This window comes from Oncorhynchus clarkii, unplaced genomic scaffold (genome assembly GCF_045791955.1).
Source record: "Oncorhynchus clarkii lewisi isolate Uvic-CL-2024 unplaced genomic scaffold, UVic_Ocla_1.0 unplaced_contig_3840_pilon_pilon, whole genome shotgun sequence".
Classification (NCBI taxonomy): domain Eukaryota; kingdom Metazoa; phylum Chordata; class Actinopteri; order Salmoniformes; family Salmonidae; genus Oncorhynchus; species Oncorhynchus clarkii.
Genome location: NW_027258329.1, coordinates 33,624 through 59,602, shown reverse-complemented (window position 1 = coordinate 59,602; position 25,979 = coordinate 33,624).

The following is a 25,979-nucleotide window of genomic DNA, read 5'->3' as shown; positions in this document are numbered from 1 at the left end:
CTACTTTAACCACTCACATTGACAACCTGAAAATCTGCTCAGCAAGGAAGAAGACTGCTCCAGAATGGCCATAAAAAAGCCAGACTACGGTTTGCTTCTGCACACGGGGACAAAGATCGTACTTTTTGGAGAAATGTCCTCTGGTCTGATGAAACAAAAATAGAACTGTTTGGCCATAATGACCATCGTTATGTTTGGAGGAAAAAGGGGAGGCTTGCAAGCCGAAGAACACCATCCCAACCATGAAGCAGGAGGGACTGGTGCACTTCACACAAAAAAATGGCATCATGAGGAAGAGAATTATGTAGATATATTGAAGCAACATCTCAAGACATCAGTCAGGAAGTTAAAGCTTGGTTGCAAATGGGTCTTCCAAATGGACAATGGCCCCAAGCATACTTCCCTGACCTCAATTCTATAGAAAAGTTTTGGGCAGAACTGAAAAAGTGTTTGTGAGCAAGGAGGCCTACAAACCTGACTCAGTTAGACCAGCTCTGTCAGGAGGAATGGGCCAAAATTCACCCAACTTATTGTGGGAAGCTTGTGGAAGGTTACCCGAAACGTTTGACCCAAGTTAAACCATTTAAAGGCAATGCTACCAAATACTAATTGAGTGTATGTAAACTTCTGACCCACTGGGAATGTGATGAAAGAAGTAAAAGCTAAAATAAATCATTCTGTCTACAATTATTCTGACATTTCACATTCTTAAAATAAAGTGGTGATCCTAACTGACCTAAAACAAGGAATTTTTGCTAAGGTTAAATGTCAGGAATTGTGAAAAACTGAGAAACAGAAAAACGGATGATGACACCTACAATACCACTATCAGGTAGAGATCTCTATCCATCTCTATGGTGGCCCACCAAACAGATGATGACACCTACAGTACCACTACCAGGTAGAGATCTCTATCCATCTCTATGGTGGCCCACCAAACGGATGATGACACCTACAGTACCACTACCAGGTAGAGATCTCTATCCATCTCTATGGTGGCCCACCAAACAGATGATGACACCTACAGTACCACTACCAGGTAGAGATCTCTATCCATCTCTATGGTGGCCCACCAAACGGATGATGACACCTACAGTACCACTACCAGGTAGAGATCTCTATCCATCTCTATGGTGGCCCACCAAACGGATGATGACACCTACAGTACCACTACCAGGTAGAGATCTCAATCCAGCTCTATGGTGGCCCACCAAACGGATGATGACACCTACAGTACCACTACCAGGTAGAGATCTCTATCCATCTCTATGGTGGCCCACCAAACGGATGATGACACCTACAGTACCACTACCAGGTAGAGATCTCTATCCATCTCTATGGTGGCCCACCAAACGGATGATGACACCTACAGTACCACTACCAGGTAGAGATCTCTATCCATCTCTATGGTGGCCCACCAAACGGATGATGACACCTACAGTACCACTACCAGGTAGAGATCTCTATCCATCTCTATGGTGGCCCACCAAACGGATGATGACACCTACAGTACCACTACCAGGTAGAGATCTCTATCCATCTCTATGGTGGCCCACCAAACGGATGATGACACCTACAGTACCACTACCAGGTAGAGATCTCAATCCAGCTCTATGGTGGCCCACCAAACGGATGATGACACCTACAGTACCACTACCAGGTAGAGATCTCAATCCATCTCTATGGTGGCCCACCAAACGGATGATGACACCTACAGTACCACTACCAGGTAGAGATCTCTATCCATCTCTATGGTGGCCCACCAAACGGATGATGACACGTACAGTACCACTACCAGGTAGAGATCTCTATCCATCTCTATGGTGGCCCACCAAACGGATGATGACACGTACAGTACCACTACCAGGTAGAGATCTCTATCCATCTCTATGGTGGCCCACCAAACGGATGATGACACCTACAGTACCACTACCAGGTAGAGATCTCAATCCATCTCTATGGTGGCCCACCAAACGGATGATGACTCTACCAGGATGCTTTAATATGAACTTCCCCCTGACACATCCTCTTCATGAATCAACTATTGTGTAGCAGCTGCTGTGACGTCTCTTGTCATGGAACAATAAGCCCACTCATTGTTGTTAAAACACAGCCTGACTGGTTTGCCTACATTTCTTCAGCTTGATGGCAGTCTCCCAATGCTTCTTCTCCCTCTCCTGTTTTCTGCTAAGACTTGGCTTACCATTTCTCCAATATAACCATCACATCATAAAAATACTTCCAACCAACTGCTGTGCTACTGCTATCCTTACTCACTGTCTTTTTTCTATCTTTGTATATATATACTTTTCTTTATTGAATACTCGAAACATACAATACACTTGCAATGACGCTGCTCAATAACTACATCATACCAGTCATCCAACAGATTCCCATTCAGAGTGACACACAGAAGCATCCAGGGTCAATGACGCTGCTCAATAACTACATCATACCAGTCATCCAACAGATTCCCATTCAGAGTGACACACAGAAGCATCCAGGGTCAATGCCCTGCTCAATAACTACATCATACCAGTCATCCAACAGATTCCCATTCAGAGTGACACACAGAAGCATCCAGGGTCAATGACGCTGCTCAATAACTACATCATACCAGTCATCCAACAGATTCCCATTCAGAGTGACACACAGAAGCATCCAGGGTCAATGACGCTGCTCAATAACTACATCCTACCAGTCATCCAACAGATTCCCATTCAGAGTGACACACAGAAGCATCCAGGGTCAATGACGCTGCTCAATAACTACATCATACCAGTCATCCAACAGATTCCCATTCAGAGTGACACACAGAAGCATCCAGGGTCAATGACGCTGCTCAATAACTACATCATACCAGTCATCCAACAGATTCCCATTCAGAGTGACACACAGAAGCATCCAGGGTCAATGACGCTGCTCAATAACTACATCATACCAGTCATCCAACAGATTCCCATTCAGAGTGACACACAGAAGCATCCAGGGTCAATGACGCTGCTCAATAACTACATCATACCAGTCATCCAACAGATTCCCATTCAGAGTGACACACAGAAGCATCCAGGGTCAATGACGCTGCTCAATAACTACATCATACCAGTCATCCAACAGATTCCCATTCAGAGTGACACACAGAAGCATCCAGGGTCAATGCCCTGCTCAAGGGCACGTTGACCGATCTACCACCAGGCCAAAAAACGTGAACCCGAACCCTCCAAGATCCCCCCACAGTTCCCCAAAAGCTGTCCCTCATGTTTGTGTGCATGTCTGGCACTATTACATGTATGTGTGTGTTCTTGTGTGTACAAACACCTGCACGGCATCAGCTTCAGGCAAACCGACATTAGTTGTAAAAACACTGCCACTAAGTGTCATTTAAATGTACTTTTTATTATGTTTAATTTAGACTTTTTTTTTTTTTTTTACTGTTATCTTTGACCATCATTCTATCTCTCACACAGCAACTCCACTCCCACTTGTCTCATCTCTGCTGACCACCCACTTCGGGTTTCTACCCAACACATATCTTTCAACTATGCTGTGATGTTTAACGTACAATTTCAATCTAATCGAATAGAATCCACAGATTGCGAGTTGAAGATAAATACTTTTACTAAGAGTATTAGTATATTTGAAATTGACTCACCCGGTCTCGCCAGATCTCCTAACAGTACAATTTCTAGGGTCAATTTTAGATCAATGCTATGCATTTTCAAGCCATTCCTGAACCTGAGACCAGAAACAGGCTACCTGAGTGTCACGTTCTGACCTTAGTTCTTTTGTTATGTCTTTGTTTTAGTATGGTCAGGGCGTGAGTTGGGTGGGTTGTCTATGTTCTTTTTTCTATAATTTGGGATTTCTGTGGTTGGCCACCACCAAAGGACCAAGCAGCGTGGTAACGGGCAGCAGCGATCTCCAGACTCCTGGACATGGGAGGAGATCCTGGATGGCAAGGGACCCTGGGTACAGCCGGGAGAGTATCGCCGCCCCAAGGCAGAGCTGGAGGCAGCGAAAGCCGAGAGGCGGTGGTATGAGGAGGCAGCACGGCAGCGCGGTTGGAAGCCCGAGAGGCAGCCCCAAAAATGTATTGGGGGGCAACACGGGGAGTGTGGCTAAGTCAGGTAGGAGACCTGAGCCAACTCCCCGTGCTTACCATGGAGAGAGGGGGACCGGGCAGGCACCGTGTTATGCCGTGAGGCGCACGGTGTCCCCGGTGCGCAGGCATAGCAGCGCCTCGTATCGGCCGGGCTAGAGTGGGCATCGAGCCAGGAGCCATGAAGCCGGCTCAGTGCATCTGGTCTCCAGTGCGTCTCCTCAGGCCGGGGTACATGGCACCAGCCCTACGCATGGTGCCCCCGGTTCGCCAGCACAGCCCAATGTGGGCAATTCCACCTCGCCGCACTGGCCTGGCTACGGGGAGCATTCAGCCAGGTAGGGTTGGGCAGGCTCGGTGCTCGAGACCTCCAGTGCGCCTCCACGGTCCGGTCTATCCGGTGGCAGCCCCCTGCACCAGGCTGTCTCTCCGTCTCCTTCCTACAGAGTCTTCGCCTGTCCCGAGCTGCCGGAGTCTCCCGCCTGCCCCGAGCTGCCGGAGTCGCCCGCCTGCCCCGAGCTGCCGTAGTCGCCCGCCTGCCCCGAGCTGCCGGAGTCGCCCGCCTGCCACGAGCTGCCGGAGTCGCCCGCCTGCCCCGAGCTGCCGGAGTCGCCCGCCTGCCCCGAGCTGCCGGAGTCGCCCGCCTGCCCCGAGCTGCCGGAGTCGCCCGCCTGCCCCGAGCTGCCGGAGTCGCCCGCCTGCCCCGAGCTGCCGGAGTCGCCCGCCTGCCCCGAGCTGCCGGAGTCGCCCGCCTGCCACGAGCTGCCGGAGTCGCCAGCCTGTCCCGAGCTGCCGGAGCCGTCCGTTACTCCTGTGCTGCCGGAATCGCTCTTCACTCCTGTGCTGCCGGAATCGCTCTTCACTCCGGAGCTGCCGGAATCGCCCTTCACTCCAGAGCTGCCGGAGTCTCCAGCCTGTCTGGCGCTGCCGGAATCGCCCGTCACTCCGGAGCTGCCGGAGTCTCCTGCCTGTCCGGGGCTGCCAGAATCTCCCGTCCATTCGGGACCCATTGCTAGGGTCCCCAGTCTGAGGTCGGTGGCTAGGGTCGCCGCTTTAAAGAGGCCACGGAGGCAGGTTAAAAGGCGGACAAAGACTATGGTGGAGTGGGGTCCACGTCCAGCGCCAGAGCCGCCACCGCGGACAGACACCCACCCAGACCCTCCCCTATAGGTTCAGGTTTTGTGTGGGGGGGGGGGGGGGGGGGGGGGGGGGGGGGGGGGGGGGGGGCGTGAGTTGGGTGGGTTGTCTATGTTCTTTTTTCTATAATTTGGGATTTCTGTGTTTGGTCTGGTATGGTTCTCAATCAGAGGCAGCTGTCAATCGTTGTCCCTGATTGAGAACCATAATTAGGTAGCCTGGTTTCACCTTTGAGTTGTGGGTGATTGTTTCCTGTGTCTGTACCACACGGAATTGTTTCGATTTTTGTTTGTTCATTCACGTTGTTATTTTGTATTTTTGTAGTGTTCAGTTTTCTATATTAAAATGGACACTTACCACGCTGCACATTGGTCCGACCTCTCTTACTCCTCGGAGGAGGAGGAAGAAGAAACCCGTTACACTGAGGGCAATACCAAAATTAATGGTCTATTGATTCTGTATCCTCACAACAAAATCTGCAGAGCTTCGATGATTTTATGCCCCAAATATTCAACATTTTGTTGGTGGCAAGAATTCTATATAATAATTTTAGCTGAAAAGCATTAAGTCTTAAATCTTGTTGTTTTATACATCAACTCATACACCCTGTACCATGGAATCGGTACATCAAAAATCTCTTCCCAACTATTTTGCAATCTGTATGGCACGGTTGTCAACATCCCGGTCCTCAAATGAAACTGGTATACTTTCCCATTTATGCTATTTTTATTCCTCCACTAGTTTTGATCCTTTATATTGGGTAGACAGACCAGTTCCCGACCTCCTCCCGATGCCACCCGCCTCCTCCGTTTTTGGGGGGATGGTGTAATCAATTGGTTGTACTCTTGGAATGAGCAGACCTTTCCGTATAATTCTGATAACTCCATGAAGGTCAGAACTCTACCATTCCAATTTACAATATAATTTAAGAACAAAATACCATTTTCAAACATCTTTCCCATAAATACAGGTATTGTATCAACCAGCACATTTGAGTTTAGCCATAATATTTGTTGTAATATTTGTCATGTCTTTTCAGGGGGATGAAATTTAAATTGTAGCCAGCTCTGCAATGCTTGTTTGAAAAATAGTTACTTTGAAAAAAGTATAATTTTCAATTAATCAAAAATGAGACATGGCAATCTGCACAAAGGCAAAAAGAAAAAAAATAAACATCGGATGAGCTTTTCTTAATAATCTACTTGAGAACCATTTAGGGTTCAAATAAAACCTTTGAATGAGTGAAGCTTTTAGAGAGAGGTTTATTTTACACCTGGGGTTGCTATATATTATTTCTACCCATTTTATAAGAGAATTACCGAAATTGAAAAATCCAGGCATTTATAAATAAAATCCAGTCTTTATCAAATGCCTTTTCAAAATCTGCTATAAATACCATTCCTGGCTCTTGTATGTTTCATGATGTTCTATTATTTCTAGTAGTTGTTGTATATTATCTCCCTCGCCGCCGACCTCTCTGTCTGATCAGGATGAACAGTACCTGGTAAAACCCTTTTAATTCTGGGGGTTGGCGCCCCCCCCTTGGGTTGTGCCGTGGCGAAGATCTTTGTGGGCTATACTCGGCCTTGTCTCAGGATGGTAAGTTGGTGGTTGAAGATATCCCTCTAGTGGTGTGGGGGCTGTGCTTTGGCAAAGTGGGTGGGGTTTATCCTTCCTGTTTGGCTCTGTCCGGGGGTATCATCGGATGGGGCCACAGTGTCTCCTGACACCTCCTGTCTCAGCCTCCAGTATTTATGCTGCAGTAGTTTATGTGTCGGGGGGCTAGGGTCAGTTTGTTATATCTGGAGTACTTCTCTTGTCTTATCCGGTGTCCTGTGTGAATTTAAGTATGCTCTCTCTAATTCTCTCTTTCTCTCTTTCTTTCTCTCTCTCAGAGGACCTGAGCCCCAGGACCATGCCTCAGGACTACCTGGCATGATGACTCGTTGCTGTCCCCAGTCCACCTGGCCGTGCTGCTGCTCCAGTTTCAACTGTTCTGCCTGCGGCTATGGAATCCTGACCTGTTCACCGGACATGCTACCTGTCCCAGACCTGCTGTTTTGGTAGAGATACTCTTAATGATCGGCTATGAAAAGCCAATTGACATTTACTGCTGAGGTGCTGACTTGCTGCACCCTCGACAACTACTGTGATTATTATTATTTGACCATGCTGGTCATTTATGAACATTTGAACATCTTGGCCATGTTCTGTTATAATCTCCACCCGGCACAGCCAGAAGAGGACTGGCCACCCCTCATAGCCTGGTTTCTCTCCAGGTTTCTTCCTAGGTTTTGGCCTTTCTAGGGAGTTTTTCCTAGCCACCGTGCCTCTACACCTGCATTGCTTGCTGTTTGGTTTCTGTACAGCACTTATATCAGCTGATGTATGGAGGGCTATAGAAATACATTTGATTTGATTTGATTTGAAGATCCGATCGCATTCTGTCTCCTATTAAAACTTTTTTAACCTTTGATGCAAGAGAGAAAGAGACAAGAAAGTAGTCAAGACGACTAGCTTGATTAAGTCTCCTCCATGCATATCTGACTAGGTCTGGGTTTTTTTAGTCTCCAAATATCCACTATTTCTAATGTGTCCATAATATTTGTAATTTCCTTAAGAGCACGGTGATGATAGTTTGTAGAGTGATTACCTTTACGGGCCATTGAGGTACTGAATACTGTGTTGTAGTCTCCTACCATAATGATTTGATCATTTGTTGCCTGTAAGTTCAATAAATTGGTATACATGTTTTTGAAGAAGTGTGGATCATCCTGATTTGGACCATCTAGATTAATGAGCCAAATCTCTTTTTCGTCCACTTTCATATTCAAAGGATCCACCTTCCTTGCGATTCATTCCTGACTATTTGCACATTCAAATCGACATTTTTGTTCATTAATATCATCACACCCTTTGGGTTCCTTTGTCCATGACATAAAATGATTTCACCATGTAGAGTGGGTTTCCTGTAAACAGTAGATGTTATATTCCTTTTCTTTGAGCCATGTAAAGACTGATCTTTTTATATAATCTGCTAAACCAATTATAACTGGCTATACTTATTTCACCCCTTACCATAACTAGATACTATTCTCAGTCTAAATTGGCCATAATTAGTGCTTGTAAAGTTACTGCCATCAGAGGTATCATGAAGGTCAAAACTAGAGCTTTCAAATGTCTGATATTTAGAATTCAAGAAATAAGTTCTAGCAACATTTGTTTTATTCCCGTTTCCTGTTTGCCTGTGAACCAATGCCACAGATGTTAGAAAATTGAGACAAGATATTATGTGTGTAACAAATCTGAGTAGGTTGATGTGTATGATATTGGATGTGATATAATGAGAGTGTGTACGATGTCTGTATAAGAGTAAGACTATAATGTGTGTTGTCCAAATAAATAATAACCAATTTGCATGGTTGAGTGTCTATGTGTGTAACATGTAGTGCGTATAGCCTTAATATTCATGATGATAATTGTAATCCATATCGTATCCCCATCATAGTTGCATCATAATTACCTTTAACATAACGGAAAAACACATCCCAGCATTTCCATAGGAATTGACGTTTTACATGGTCATGAAAGAGACCTTGCATTACTCCAGAGACGGCTTCACTACAGTACAAATGTATTCCATACAATACTGTATGGTATTATTAACCAATGCCCCTATTCTGATATCTTCCCCTTGCTTGTTGTAAACATATATAAACTTGTAGACAAATACATATAAAAGATAGACAAACAATAAACACATTAAATTATAAAACTGTTCTCGACAATAGGGAGAGAGGGAGAGAAGAGAAAAGAAAGAGAGAGTGAGAGAGCAAGATCAGGTGTGTGTGTGTGTATGTACAGTCGTGGCCAAAAGTTTGAGAATGACACAATATTAATTTTCACAAAGTCTGCTGCCTCAGTATGTATGATGGCAATTTGCATATACTCCAGAATGTTATGAAGAGTGATCAGATGAATTGCAATTAGTTGCAAAGTCCCTCTTTGCCATGCAAATGAACTGAATCCCCCAAAAACATTTCCACTGCATTTCAGCCCTGACACAAAAGGACCAGCTGACATCATGTCAGTGATTCTCTCGTAAAAACAGGTGTGAGTGTTGACGACGACAAGGCTGGAGATCACTCTGTCATGCTGATTGAGTTCGAATAACAGACTGGAAGCTTCAAAAGGAGGGTGGTACTTGGAATCATTGTTCTTCCTCTGTGAACCATGGTTACCTGCAAGGAAACACGTGCCGTCATCATTGCTTTGCACAAAAAGGCCCTCACAGGCAAGGATATTGCTGCCAGTAAGATTGCACCTAAATCAACCATTTATCGGATCATCAAGAACTTCAAGGAGAGCGGTTCAAATGTTGTGAAGAAGGCTTCAGGGCGCCCAAGAAAGTCCAACAAGCGCAAGGACCGTCTCCTAAAGTTGATTCAGCTGCGGGATCGGTGCACCACCAGTACAGAGCTTGCTCAGGAATGGCAGCAGGCAGGTGTGAGTGCATCTGCACCCACAGTGAGGCACATACTTTTGGATGATGGCCTGGTGTCAAGAAGGGCAGCAAAGAAGCCACTTCTCTCCAGGAAAAACATCAGGGACAGACTGATATTCTGCAAAAGGTACAGGGATTAGACTGCCGAGGACTTGGGTAAAGTCATTTTTTCTGATTATTCCCCTTTCAGATTGTTTGGGGCATCCGGAAAAAAGCTTGTCCGGAGAAGACAAGGTGAGAGCTACCCTCAGTCCTGTGTCATGCCAACAGTAAAGCATCCTGAGACCATTCATGTGTGGGGTTTCTACACCTGCATTGCTTGCTGTTAGAGGTTTTAGGCTGGGTTTCTGTACAGCACTTTGAGATATCAGCTGATGTAAGAAGGGCTCTATAAATTGATTTGATTTGGGGTTGCTTCTCAGCCAAGGGAGTGGACTCACTCACAATTTTGCCTAAGAACACAGCCATGAATAAAGAATGGTACCAACACATCCTCCAAGAGCAACTTCTCCCAACCATCCAGGAACAGTTTGGTGACGAACAAGGCCTTTTCCAGCATGATGGAGCACCTTGCCATAAGGCAAAAGGGATAACTAAGTGGTGCGGAGAACAAAACATCAATATTTTGGGTCCATGGCCAGGAAACTCCCCAGACCTTAATCTCATTGAGAACTTGTGGTCAATCCTCAATAGGCGGGTGGACAAACAAAAACCCAGAAATTCTGACAAACTCCAAGTGTTGATTATGCAAGAATGGGCTGCCATCAGTCAGGATGTGGCCCAGAAGTTAATTGACAGCATGCCAGGGTGGATTGCAGAGGTCTTGAAAAACAAGGGTCAACATTGCAAATATTAACTCTTTGCATCAACTTCATATAACTGTCAATAAAAGCCTTTGACACTTATGAAATGCTTGTAATTATACTTCAGTATTTGTGTCATTCTCAAAACTTTTCGCCACGACTGTATAAGTCCGTATGTGTAAGCAAGCATGTAATTGAGTACGTGTGTGTTCATATCCACTTCATAATGTTCAGATATTTTTACACTTACCATACCTTCTTTTTTTCCCGTAACCTGTAGTCCCTGTAGAATTTAGTACAGCCACTGTGTTATGGAGCTGTCTCAGAATAGCTGTCCATCTATAAAGAGTTTGTCCACAAAGATAAAGACACGCTTACCATTCTCCCTTTGTTGTCTTTGCACCGGATACAGTCTCTTATGACGTTCGTTTACCTCCCTTGGAAATTGGTCATTGAGACCGAATTTGGTCCCTTGAAGCTCCCTTCCTCTGCTTTTGATCAGCTCCTTTTGTTGGTAGTGTTCAAATTTTGCGATGATCGGTCGGGGACCCTTGGTCTTGTCGCTCCGAGCTCCAAGTCTGTGTACTCGGTGGAAAGCCACCTTGTTTACAGTCTCTATAGGAAGTTTCAAGGCGGATTGTGTCAATTCTCTGATCGCAACCTCTGGATTATTAGATGCGTCCTCGGGAATCCAAGAAAAAAATAGATTTTCACGCATGCTATGACTTTGTATGTCTAGTAGCGACTCTTTCATCACCCTTATTTCCCTGAGTAGACTTTCTATGTTGGAATCATGGATTTTTACCTTGGCTGTGAGTGTCTTGTTTTCTCTTTGGAGCTTGAGAATTTCATTCTGGCTGAACTCCAAACTCCCCGTCAGCACTGCTACCTCCTCATACAACTTTTCCAGTGTTGCATGGATTCCAGCCAGAGCACTAGTCTCTACCTCAATGGTAAGTAAATCATCGGTGTCTGTAGATTAATCTGTTTTCTTTTTTTTTTGTCAGGTTAAAGTTATTTTGTGAGGTGGTCGGATCTTTCCATGAAGGAGTATGTTGTTCCTCCATAGCGTAAAGCTGCTGGTACTCGTCGATTTCCCTCAGGATCTCCTTAGTATCCAGATTGTCTCTTTACTGCAACCAGTTGTTTTATGAAAAGATAACAATGAGTTTTCCCACGACGACGACAGCTGTCTGTAGTACAGCCAGCTAGCACTCGCGGAATCCACACAAAAAAGGAACACAAACTTAGCCGTAAAGGCTAACCGCGTCATGGAATCCTTAGCAACAAAACTTTAGTTCGGATTAAAGTCGATTTAATGAAGATGTTTTAAGGTAAACAACAAACCGAGTGTAGACAGTACAATGTGCTCTGATGACGTATGACGACGTATGACGAAAAAGGCTGTCAGGCTGTTGAGTATTAATATTCACATGTATATTTGGTTAATTGATCTCTGGCTCTTACTCACTGTCTTAATCCTCGTCACTTCTGTTTCAGACATCCCAAGTGCATGTTCTTTAATGTGAAATATTACAACTGTTAGGCGAACTACCCATGCCAGATATGGAAAGACATACTGTACTTCTGCACACAAGTACAGTATGGAGCAATGACTACCCTACCCACTGGGCATAGAAGTCAATTCAACGTCTATTCCAAAGTTGATTCAACCAGTGTGTTCCCAGCGGGTATATTGAGATTGCAGTGCAGGTAGTAAATTAATAAGGTCAACTGATTTAAATAATAGAAGAACTCTAAAACATTGGATTTGGCTATATGCATTTCCCTTTTCAATTATGTGAGTGCTAGTTAGCTAACAACAAACAAAAAACACATGTGGATAGGGGCGGCATGTAGCCTAGTGGTTAGAGCATTGGACTAGTAACCTAGATCGAATCCCCAAGCTGACAAAGTAAAAATCTGTTGTTCTGCCCCTGAACAAGGCAGTTAACACACTGTTCCTAGGCTGTCATTGTAAATAAGAATTTGTTCTTAACTGACTTGCCTAGTTAAATTAAAAAAATTACTATCAAGTGTGGTTTTAGTTGAATAAGGTAGTAAATAGAGTGGTGCCAGGAAAACAACCTCTCCCTCTACGTCAACAAAACTTAACAGGGAGGAGATGAGAGACCTGGCAGAGTGGCGCCAGGAAAATAACCTCTCCCTCTACGCCAACAAAACTTAACAGGGAGGAGATGAGAGACCTGGCAGAGTGGCGCCAGGAAAATAACCTCTCCCTCTACGTCAACAAAACGAAAGGACTAACGGAGACAGCAGAGAGAAAACCCCCCATCCACAAACACCTTATGGAACAGCGGGGACTGTGAAGAAATTCCAACATTGGCACATACGCACTATAAATACACATGAATTTAGTACTGTAGATATGTGGTAGTGGTGAAGTAGGGACCTGAGGGCACACAGTGTGTTGTGAAATCTGTGAATGTATTGTAATGTTTTAAAAATGTATAAACTGCCTTAATTTTGCTGGACCCCAGGAAGAGTAGCTGCTGCTTTGGTAGGAACTTAAGGGATCCATAATAAATGCATATACAAATGCATCGATGGGGCCACAGTGGAGAAGGTAAAAAGCTTAAAGTTCCTCGGCGTGCACATCACTGACGAACTGAAATGGTCCCTACACACAGAGAGTGTGGTGAAGAAAGCGCAAAATGCTCCCCTTCGATGGCCACTGACACGCTGAAAAAGTGTGCTCTTCACGATGAATCCCGGTTTCAACTGTACCTTGCAGATGGCAGTCTGTGGGCTAGCGGTTTGCTGATGTGAACTTTGTGAACAGAGTGCCCCATGGTGGAGGTGGGGTTACGGTATGGACAGGCATAAGCTACAGACAACGAAAACAATTGCATTTTATCGATGCCAATTTGAATACACAGATACTGTGATGAGATCCTGAGGTCCATTGTCGTGCCATTCATCCGCCACCATCACCTCTGATTTCACCATGATAATGCACAGCAAGGATCTGTACACAATTCCTGGAAGCTGAAAATGTCCCAATTCTTCCATGGCCTGCATACTCACCAGACATGTCACCCATTGAGCATATTTCAGATGCTCTGGATCGATGTGTATGACAGCGTGTTCCAGTTCCCGCCAATATCCAGCAACTTCGCACGGCCATTGAAGAGGATTGGGACAACATTCCCCAGGCCACAACCAACAGCCTGATCACCTCTATGAGAAGTTGATGTGTCACGCTGCATGAGGCAAATGGTGGTCACACCAGATACTGACTGGTTTTCTGATCCACGCCACTAACTTTAAGGTATCTGTGACCAACAGATGCATATCTGTATTCCCAGTCATGTGAAATCTGTAGATTAGGGCCTAATGAATTCATTTAAATTGACTGATTTCCTTATATGAACTGTAACTCAGAGCTGCACTGTCGGAGCTAGGGAAATGCAAGCATTTCACTGCACCAGCAATAGTTTCTGCAAATCTGTGTATACAACTAATACACTTTGATTTGACTGTGTGATGATTGTACGAAAGGTGAGGAGAGAAAGTGAGGGAATTGAATTGAAGCCGTGGAGGTGGTCATGTGATTTGTGATGGGAATATAAAACCACAGTGTCCTGTGTAATATTTAAACAAGATGAGTTCCTGCTAGATACTGTACAAACATTTACCTTTCACTGAAACAGGCTACAGTTTATTCCCAAATTCAATAAGGGGTCATGGGTTTCTAATTAAGTGATAATGCTCAAGAAGTGTTCGGAGGATATATTTGCACGGGTGTTATAAGCCCAGTGACAAAGTTGAGGGCCGGCAAACTGCCAATATATCCTCCAAACACTGTTGTCGTGTCTTTGGCTATGCTGGATTAATTGCTATGACATGCTATTCTATAAAATAATATCACCTGATTGAGCTAATCATGTAAATGTAATTAACTAGAGAGTCGGGCACCACAAAATAGTATTTATAGAGCTGTTACCTTCCGAATAAACTCTAAAGACCTAGTAATATTTTACATCAATAGCAGTCAACATTAATCCTTATCTTACTTCAGTCTCATAATCTGAAAGTTGTAAATTATTGGTTATCTGCAAGAATCCTGGCTAACAAGTTGAATCAGCAATACAAAATTGGGTTTAATTATTTATTTACTAAATACCTAACTAATCACACAGAATTACATATACAAAGAATGAATTATACCTGGATAATTATTTACGTCATAGGAAAACGTCCCTAGCAGGCGGAACAGATATCACAGCTTGTTACACAAAGGAAAAGGGGCGGGGTTTGAGTGAAAGAGCGGGAAGACTGAGGAACAAAGGGAAGAAGGTGTGCTATCGTAAATACAGTATCTTATGCATTCTAAATTATCTCCCATTTGGAAAAGGAAAATGCAATAAATCTTTAGCTCTCTGAGCTGCGCTTCAGTAGGTTGGTGGTAGATGGAAGACCGTGTTGCCAAACCGAGTACTTTGTCCTTTGAAGAATGTCTCTGGTGGTCACTTGAATAAATTGTAGTAACGTCGTTGTGTGGTAGATGGGATACTCTGTCTGTTCCTTCCTAACCTGTGTTTGCAGCTGCGGTCGCTAACTCAACGGCTAGGAGGTATCACTTCTGTCGTGAATAAGAGTTCAAAGTTCATACCATTCGCAACCAAAGCTCATGCTGATGTTGGCTTCTTCTGTAGCTTTATCTGAACCATTCTGACATAGGATCGTCATCCTACCTCATTGGAACAGGAAGTTATGTTGTCGTCAAGGCTTTATATGGGAAGGGAGAAAAGGGGTGTGTGTCATAGTTTACAACCTCTGTCTCTTCACGTGGGCGGGCCACTGAGTGAGCAGCCCTAACTTATGAAAACCCACATTTTAGAAGCTAAAATCACATTTCATCCCACAAATAATTTAATATTCAAACATTTAAATTGAACAATTTAATGTGAATCTGATAACTCTGATGTATAGACTTTCCACTGTAGAGTTTGTCATTTTATCATTGATGAGAATGTCTCAAATGACAACCGAACTGACATCATATTCATTAAGTACCACCGCATATGTTCAATTGTTCGGATTACCAGAATATATTTAATTTCCCCCCACATACTGAGGTCCCCAGAATCTCTATGTTAACCAAGGTTTTTTTAAAATTTAACCTCAGTAGGTTAGAGAAGGGAAAAGGGGGGAAGAGGTATTTATGACTGTCATAAACCTATCCCCCAGGCTTTACTCAAAGCCAGTGGTATGTCATTAGTAAAGATTGAAAAAAGTAAGGGGCCTAAACAGCTATCCTGGGGAATTCCCCATTCTACCTACCATCCTGATTCTACCTGGATTACCACTGTATCATCCAAGGTATTGTGTCTGCCAATGCCCCTGGGATAATGTACATTTGACGCAGCATTGTGACAACTCATTGTCACAATGGTAGGGATTAATTGAGCTGGTCTTGGGTCATTGAGAAGTCATTGTCTTAACGCAGCCTTGAAATGCGTAGACCAGGAGTCCAGGAGCCAAGATGATTAGGATGATTAGGATGAACTCCGTCATTCCTGTAGAGTATCTTCTGTTTCCAGAAGGTGTCAAAGTTATCTATAAAACTGATTCCAACAGAGCTACAGTAATGTTTTCGCCTGATGTGTAATGCCAGTAGCCTGCTGAATCTTTCACACCAAGGGCAAACGATGGTACCGGACCAAAAATGACAGGACGCTTTTGAAGTCTTTCAATGCTAGAATCAGTTTCTTAAAATGAATCTTCAGAAATTCCGAGCCAGCCCTCCTGATGTCGTTTGACCCCACATTGACTATTACAGCGTCAGCTCCCGGCATCTGTCATAGAATGGTCAGAAGCAGCCTTGTAATGTCATGTACACGTGCTCCTGGATAGCACAGGGGTTTTGTTTGCTCTGGGAACCGAGGTGTTTCTCACCATAGAGCTGCCGATGATGACAGCTGGTGACACAGCCGGGGAGGTCCGGCCGTTCTTTCTCCTCGAGTGGAGGTTGGGGTAGGATGGGGAGGGCAGGTGAGATGGGAGGGGATGTAGTTTCCTGTCACGACTTCCGCCGATGTTGGTCCCTCTAATTGTTCGGGCGGCGTTCGGCGGTTGAAGTCGCCGACCTTCTAGCCATCGCTGATCCTCTTTTCATTTTCCTTTGGTTTTGTCTTGTCTTGTATCACACCTGGTTTCAAACCCATTCATTACATGTTGGGTATTTGACCCTCTGTTCCCCCTCATTGTCCTTGTCGTGATTGTTTTGTTTGTAAGCGTTGTGGAAGATATGTTCTGGTGTGCCACGGGTTTTGTCCCCACATGTTTTATTTGTATATTTTGGTTGTCTGAGTTTTTGAGCTCTTATTAAACTGCTCTGTTTATACCAAGTTCAATCTCCTGCGCCTGACTTCCCTGCCACCAGCACGCACCCTTACATTTCCAGTACAGGTCGGTTGAAAGCCGAGAGCGTGGTAAGCACTACTCCAGGACACGGAGAGTCAAAAAGAGTAAATCCAAGTGCAGTTCAAGTTTGGCAGTAGTCCAAAAACATCCAAGGCACATTGTTAAGTAGAAGGCACAATGTCAAGTGGAACGATGAAAGCAGCAGTAGGCAGGTGTCTGCTCAGATAATGCCCCAGTGCAGTGTAGGTGCTCAGATATATCCAAGTAGGCCTCAAAAGTTTCAGCAGACCCGTTTTGTATGTCTCCCTTAAAACTCTGCATGAAATATTGCACTATTGTCCAATGTGTTGACAGACAGATGAAACAAAGGTAAAGTCCACAGTAGATAGTGTGGTTCTGTTGTCTGATGATTTTTGTCCTTATGTAGGAGGTAATCTGAGACAAAATATCCACAGGGAAGTGTTATTAGCCTGACTTTAAAGCTGCAATATGTAACTTTTTGGGCGACCTGACCAAATTCACTGTGCCTGAGGAAAAGTTGATAAGTATATAACAGTGTTTGTCATATTGAAGTGTACTGTGTCAATGTTTGATACATGTGATGTTTTTATCGTTTTTAGTCAGATCATGGGACTAGGGATGAACCTTTCTGGTCAATGCTCACATCAACACCATTATCCCAGAAAACCTAGACCTACTCCAATTTGCATACAGATCCACAGATGATGCAATCTCTTTTGCACTCCACACTGTCCTTTCACACCTGGACAAAAGGAACACCTATGTGACAATGCTATTCATTGACTACCGCTCAGCGTTCAACACCATAGTGCCCTCAAAGCTCATCACTACGCTAAGGACCCTGGGACTAAACACCTCCCTCTGCAACTGGTGCCTGGATATCCTGACGGGTCGCACCCAGGTGGTAAGGGTAGGTAACAACACATCCGCCACGCTGATCCTCAACATGGGGGCCCCTCAGGGGTGGATGCTCAGGTCCCTCCTGTACTCCCTGTTCACTCATGACTGCACGACCAGTCACGACTCCAACATCATCATTAAGTTTTCTGATGACACAACAGTGGTAGGCCTGAACACCGACAACGATGAGACAGCCTGTAGAGAGGAGGTCAGAGACCTGACCGTTTGGTGCAAGGACAACCACCTCTCCCGCAACGTGATCCAGACAAAGAAGATGTTTGTGGACTACAGGAAAAGGAGAACCGAGCAGCCCCCATTCTCATCGATGGGGCTGTAGTGGAGCAGGTTGAGAGCTTCAAGTTCCTTGGCATCCACATCACCAACAGTCTAGCACGGTCCAAGCACACCAAGACAGTTGCGAAGAGGGCATGACAAAACCTATTCCCACTCAGGAGACTGAAAATATTTGGCATGGGTCCTCAGATCCTCAAAAGGTTTTACAGCTACACCATCGAGAACATCCTGACAGGTTGCATCACTGCCTGGTATGGCAACTGCTCGGCCTTCGACCACAAGGCACTACAGAGGGTAGTGCATACAGCCCAGCACATCACCGGGGCCAAGCTTCCTGCCACCCAGGACCTCTATACCAGGTGGTGTCCGAGGAAGGCCCTAAATTGTCAAAGACTGCAGCCACCCTACCTACATGTGCAAATTACCTCAATTACTTCAACACCTGTGCCCCCGCACATTGACATTGACTCTGTACCGGTACCCCCTGTATATAGCCTCCACATTGACTCTGTACCGGTACCCCCTGTATATAGCCTCCACATTGACTCTGTACCGGTACCCCCTGTATATAGCCTCCACATTGACTCTGTACCGGTACCCCCTGTATATAGTCTCCACATTGACTCTGTACCGGTACCCCCTGTATATAGCCTCCACATTGACTCTGTACCGGTACCCCCTGTATATAGCCTCCACATTGACTCTGTACCGGTACCCCCTGTATATAGCCTCCACATTGACTCTGTACCGGTACCCCCTGTATATAGTCTCCACATTGACTCTGTACCGGTACCCTCTGTATATAGCCTCCATATTGACTCTGTACCGGTACCCCCTGTATATAGCCTCCACATTGACTCTGTACCGGTACCACCTGTATATAGCCTCCACATTGACTCTGTACCGGTACCCTCTGTATATAGCCTCCACATTGACTCTGTACCGGTACCCTCTGTATATAGTCTCCACATTGACTCTGTACCAGTACCCCCTGTATATAGTCTCCACATTGACTCTCTTCCGGTACCCCCTGTATATAGCCTCCACATTGACTCTGTACCGGTACCCCCTGTATATAGTCTCCACATTGACTCTGTACCGGTACCCCCTGTATATAGCCTCCACATTGACTCTGTTCCGGTACCCCCTGTATATAGCCTCCACATTGACTCTGTACCAGTACCCCCTGCATATAGCCTCCACGTTGACTCTGTACCGGTACCCCCTGTATATAGCCTCCACATTGACTCTGTACCGGTACCCTCTGTATATAGCCTCCACGTTGACTCTGTACCGGTACCCTCTGTATATAGTCTCCACGTTGACTCTGTACCGGTACCCCTGTATATAGCCTCCACATTGACTCTGTACTGGTACCCCCTGTATATAGTCTCCACATTGACTCTGTACCGGTACCCCCTGTATATAGCCTCCACATTGACTCTGTTCCGGTACCCCCTGTATATAGCCTCCACATTGACTCTGTACCGGTACCCCCTGTATATAGCCTCCATGTTGACTCTGTACCGGTACCACCTGTATATAGCCTCCACATTGACTCTGTACTGGTACCCCCTGTATATAGCCTCCACGTTGACTCTGTACCGGTACCCCCTGTATATAGCCTCCACATTGACTCTGTACTAGTACCCCCTGTATATAGCCTCCACGTTGACTCTGTACCGGTACCCCCTGTATATAGCCTCCACGTTGACTCTGTTCCGGTACCCCCTGTATATAGCCTCCACGTTGACTCTGTTCCGGTACCCCCTGTATATAGCGTCCACATTGACTCTGTACCGGTACCCCCTGTATATAGCCTCCACATTGACTCTGTACCGGTACCCCCTGTATATAGCCTCCACGTTGACTCTGTTCCGGTACCCCCTGTATATAGCCTCCACGTTGACTCTGTTCCGGTACCCCCTGTATATAGCCTCCACATTGACTCTGTACCAGTACCCCCTGCATATAGCCTCCACGTTGACTCTGTACCGGTACCCCCTGTATATAGCCTCCACATTGACTCTGTACTGGTACCCCTGTATATAGCCTCCACGTTGACTCTGTTCCGGTACCCCCTGTATATAGCCTCCACATTGACTCTGTTCCGGTACCCCCTGTATATAGCCTCCACATTGACTCTGTACCGGTACCCCCTGTATATAGCCTCCACATTGACTCTGTACTGGTACCCCTGTATATAGCCTCCACGTTGACTCTGTTCCGGTACCCCCTGTATATAGCCTCCACGTTGACTCTGTTCCGGTACCCCCTGTATATAGCCTCCACATTGACTCTGTACCGGTACCCTCTGTATATAGCCTCCACATTGACTCTGTACCGGTACCCCCTGTATATAGCCTCCACATTGACTCTGTACCGGTATCCCCTGTATTTAGTCCTGCTATTGTTATTTACTGCTGCTCTTTAATTATTTATTATTCTTATCTCTGAATTTTTGGGGGTATTTTCTTAAAACTGCGTTGTTGGTTAATTAAGGGCTTGTAAGTAAGCATCTCGCTGTGAGGTAATATTTATTTGGCGCGTGTGACAAATAACATTTGATTTGATTTGAAATGAGCTGAAGCTAGTATTGTCTGAGATGTTGATTATTGTGCCTAAGGTACAATGAGTCTTAACAGGCTCTGCTCTCTCGGTTGTCAATGGTATAATTATCGCTGTGTGCCCGTTCACTGGAATGCAGGTGTGCATTGAAGTATACTTGAACTCTGCTTCTGAACAATTCTTAAATCCTGTACATACAATTCTATTCTGGTTCAACAGCCATGTGTATGACTGTGACAAGAGCCTATAGAAGCCTTTCACGTGACTCGAGGCTAATACATTCTACGGTGTTTTGACAGCTCTTCCTCTGTGTGGGTGAGGGCTGCACTGACAACAACACCAACCCCCTCCACCACACCCACATCGCCCTGGCCTTCTTGACCACATTACTCTTCGCCACACACCTACCAGAGCGCCTGGCTCCCGGCAGCTTCGACTACATAGGTCAAAGTGCATGGCCTATCTGGAAAGGCTGCTTCTTAGATTCATTTCAGAATGATTTGTCACTGTATTGTGCAAGACTTGTGGTAATACAGTGGATACTGATCAACACTGGCTTGACATTAGTGGTATGACATATGTAGCATTAAAACAACATAGTATTCTTTATATCACTGCCTCTGGGTCTCACTGTGCCTTCCTGTTTCCCCCTTATGCTGTGGAGGCCAGTTCCTCTGTTGCTGGCCAGTTACAGTTCTCCTCGTTGAGTTCTGCTTCTTACCTCTCCTGTACAAATACTACTGTAGGTATTTAACCACAGTCCTTTTGCACCCTCTGCAGGTCACAGCCACCAACTGTTCCACGTGTTCGGCATAATCGGCACTCATTTCCAGATGGAGGCCATTGAGCAGGACATGGCGACGCGACGCCCGTGGCTCCTCACGTACTCTCTGCCCATCACCTTCACCAACACACTGGGGGCGGCACTGCTGAGTGTAACCCTCAGCCTTGGCATCATCTTCTTCTTTAGTGTGCCTCTGCTCTGGTCAGCCACCCGGGGAGAACACACTGAGAAGAAGACACAGTCACATCCAATAGCCAAGGGCTGCCAGTACCACTAGCACTAGCCATTAGCCACATGCTAATGATAATGTATACGGGATGTAGGAACTGGATGGTTCAGTTGGTGGAGCATGGTGCCTGTAATGCCAGGATTGTGGATTTGATTCACAGGGCCACCCACACGTAAAATGTATACAAGCATGAATGTAAGTCACTTTGGATAAGAGCGTCTGCTAAATGGCATATATTTGTATTCTATTACTATGATTAAACTGGACACTGTGGTGGGGGTGGGCTTGGGAGAAGAGGTGAACAACTGAAGTGAACCACTATGGCTTCTTGGTGTTGGATAGAGGTGAAGTCCTGACAAGATACAATGCTGAAGGAGCAATGAACTGTTCTTCACATTGTCAGCACGGATGAATTCACTGGTAGCTGAACAAGAGCTCCATATATACTGCAATGAGGGACAGATAGAGTTAGTGGTACCTCTGGTAGTATTACATTGACTATAGGACAAGTACACAGTACTAAACACGTAGTTCTTGCTTTTGTTCGATGATTTACCAACGCTACTGAGGAGCAGGAAGAGACTGAAGCAGTTGGAAGTCACAAACTGTGTATGAAGAATCAATCCACTGAGTAGCAGGAAGAGACTGGAGCAGTTGGAAGTCAAGCTGTACAGTGCCTTGCGAAAGTATTCGGCCCCCTTGAACTTTGCGACCTTTTGCCACATTTCAGACTTCAAACATAAAGATATAAAACTGTATTTTTTTGTGAAGAATCAACAACAAGTGGGACACAATCATGAAGTGGAACGACATTTCTTGGATATTTCAAACTTTTTTAACAAATCAAAAACTGAAAAATTGGACGTGCAAAATTATTCAGCCCCCTTAAGTTAATACTTTGTAGCGCCACCTTTTGCTGCGATTACAGCTGTAAGTCGCTTGGGGTATGTCTCTATCAGTTTTGCACATCGAGAGACTGAAATTTTTTCCCATTCCTCCTTGCAAAACAGCTCGAGCTCAGTGAGGTTGGATGAAGAGCATTTGTGAACAGCAGTTTTCAGTTCTTTCCACAGATTATCGATTGGATTCAGGTCTGGACTTTGACTTGGCCATTCTAACACCTGGATATGTTTATTTTTGACCCATTCCATTGTAGATTTTGCTTTATGTTTTGGATCATTTTCTTGTTGGAAGACAAATCTCCGTCCCAGTCTCAGGTCTTTTGCAGACTCCATCAGGTTTTCTTCCAGAATGGTCCTGTATTTGGCTCCATCCATCTTCCCATCAATTTTAACCATCTTCCCTGTCCCTGCTGAAGAAAAGCAGGCCCAAACCTTGATGCTGCCACCACCATGTTTGACAGTGGGGATGGTGTGTTCAGCTGTGTTGCTTTTACGCCAAACATAACGTTTTGCATTGTTGCCAAAAAGTTCAATTTTGGTTTCATCTGACCAGAGCACCTTCTTCCACATGTTTGGTGTGTCTCCCAGGTGGCTTGTGGCAAACTTTAAACAACACTTTTTATGGATATCTTTAAGAAATGGCTTTCTTCTTGCCACTCTTCCATAAAGGCCAGATTTGTGCAATATACGACTGATTGTTGTCCTATGGACAGAGTCTCCCACCTCAGCTGTAGATCTCTGCAGGTCATCCAGAGTGATCATGGGCCTCTTGGCTGCATCTCTGATCAGTCTTCTCCTTGTATGAGCTGAAAGTTTAGAGGGACGGCCAGGTCTTGGTAGATTTGCAGTGGTCTGATACTCCTTCCATTTCAATATTATCGCTTGCACAGTGCTCCTTGGGATGTTTAAAGCTTGGGAAATATTTTTGTATCCAAATCCGGCTTTAAACTTCTTCACAACAGTATCTCGGACCTGCCTGGTGTGTTCCTTGTTCTTCATGATGCTCTCTGCGCTTTTAACGGACCTCTGAGACTATCACAGTGCAGGTGCATTTATACGGAGACTTGATTACACACAGGTGGATTGTATTTATCATCATTAGTCATTTAGGTCAACATTGGATCATTCAGAGATCCTCACTGAACTTCTGGAGAGAGTTTGCTGCACTGAAAGTAAAGGGGCTGAATAATTTTGCACGCCCAATTTTTCAGTTTTTGATTTGTTAAAAAAGTTTGAAATATCCAATAAATGTCGTTCCACTTCATGATTGTGTCCCACTTGTTGTTGATTCTTCACAAAAAAATACAGTTTTATATCTTTATGTTTGAAGCCTGAAATGTGGCAAAAGGTCGCAAAGTTCAAGGGGGCCGAATTCTTTCGCAAGGCACTGTATATGAAGAATCAATCCACTGAATGTTACATGAAGAGGAATTCTCGATATCGCTTCAATTTTGTTTTCTTCCTTTTTAAACATTATTTGTACACAAAATATATTGATCACTTTATCATTTCTATACACAACAAATGGACATGTATTACAAACACACAGTATATCACCTCGCCAATATTATATCCACAGTCTAAGGCATTGTTTCCCAAACTAGGGGTGGCTTGATTTAAAGATGGGGTTGTGAGAGACTTTGTCGCTTTTCTAACAATACTGGTAAACGGCACTGCGCAAGTTGAAAAAAAGTCAAGAAAGATTGACATTGTGTCTGCAGCTGAGCTAATCCTGGATTTGAAAGATTTAACATCTGAGGAGCTACAGATTACTGACTCTCTCAGGCCCTAGAGCCTGAAAAGGGGATTTGAGGTTTCAAATGACTGAAGGAGAGGGAATATATATATACAGTTGAAGTTGGAAGTTTACATTCACCTTAGCCAGATACATTTAAAAACTCAGTTTTTCACAATTCCTAACATTTAATCCTAGTAAAATAATTCCCTGTTTTAGGTCAGTTAGGATCACCATTTTATTTTAAGAATGTGAAATGTCAGAATAATAGTAGAGAATGATTTATTTCCGGTTTTATTTATTTCATCACATTCCCAGTGGGTCAGAAGTCTACATACACTCAATTAGTATTTGGTAGCATTGTTTAACTTGGGTAACATGTTTTGGGTAGCCTTCCACAAGCTTCCCACAATAAATTGGGCGAATTTTGGCCCATTCCTCCTAACAGAGCTGGTGTAACTGAGTCAGGTTTGTAAGGCCTCAATGCTCGCACACGCTTTTTCAGTTCTGCTCACAAATTTCCTATAGGATTGAGGTCAGGGCTTTGTGATGGCCACTCCAATACATTGACTTTGTTGTCCTTAAGCCATTTTGCCACAACTTTGGAAGTCTGCTTGGGGTCATTGTCCATTTGGAAGTGTCACGGCCGTTGAAAGAAGAGGACCAAAGTGCAGCGTGGTGAGCGTACATTTTCCTTTCATTTAAAATGTCACCAACAAAACAACACAACAACTGTGCCACTTAGAGGGCTAAGTGCCACTAACAAAGGTAACTACCCACACTGAAAGGAGAGGAAAAGGGCTACCTAAGTATGATTCCCAATCAGAGACAACGATAGACAGCTGTCCCTGATTGAGAAACATACCCGGCCAAAACACAGAAATAAAGAAACATAGAAAACATAACATAGAATGCCCACCCAAATCACACCCTGACCAAACCAAAATAGAGACATAAAAAGGCTCTCTCAGGTCAGGGGGTGACAGGAAGACTCATTTGCGACCAAGCTTTTACTTCCTGACTGATGTCTTGAGATGTTGCTTCAATATATCCACATAATTTTCCATCCTCAGGAGGCCATCTATTTTGTGAAGTGCACCAGTCCCTCCTGCAGCAAAGCACCCCCACAACATGATGCTGCCACTCCCGTGCTTCACGGTTGGGATGGTGTTCTTCGGCTTGCAAGCCTCCCCCTTTTTCCTCCAAACATAACAATGGTCATTATGGCCAAACAGTTCTATTTTTGTTTCATCAGATCAGAGGACATTTTTCCAAAAAGTACAATCTTTGTTCCCATGTGCAGTTGCAAACCGTGGTCTGGCTTTTTTTTATGGTGGTTTGGAAGCAGTGGAGTCTTTCTTGTTGAGCGATCTTTCAGGTTATGTCAATATAGGACTCGTTTTACTGTGGACATAGATACTTTTGTACCTGTTTCCTCCAGCATCTTCACAAGGTCCTTTGCTGTTGCTCTGGGATTGATTTGCCTTTTTCGCACCAAAGTACGTTCATCTCTAGGAGACAGAATGCGTCTCCTTCCTGAGCGGTATGACGGCTGCAAATCAAATCAAATTTTATTTGTCACATACACATGGTTAGCAGATGTTAATGCGAGT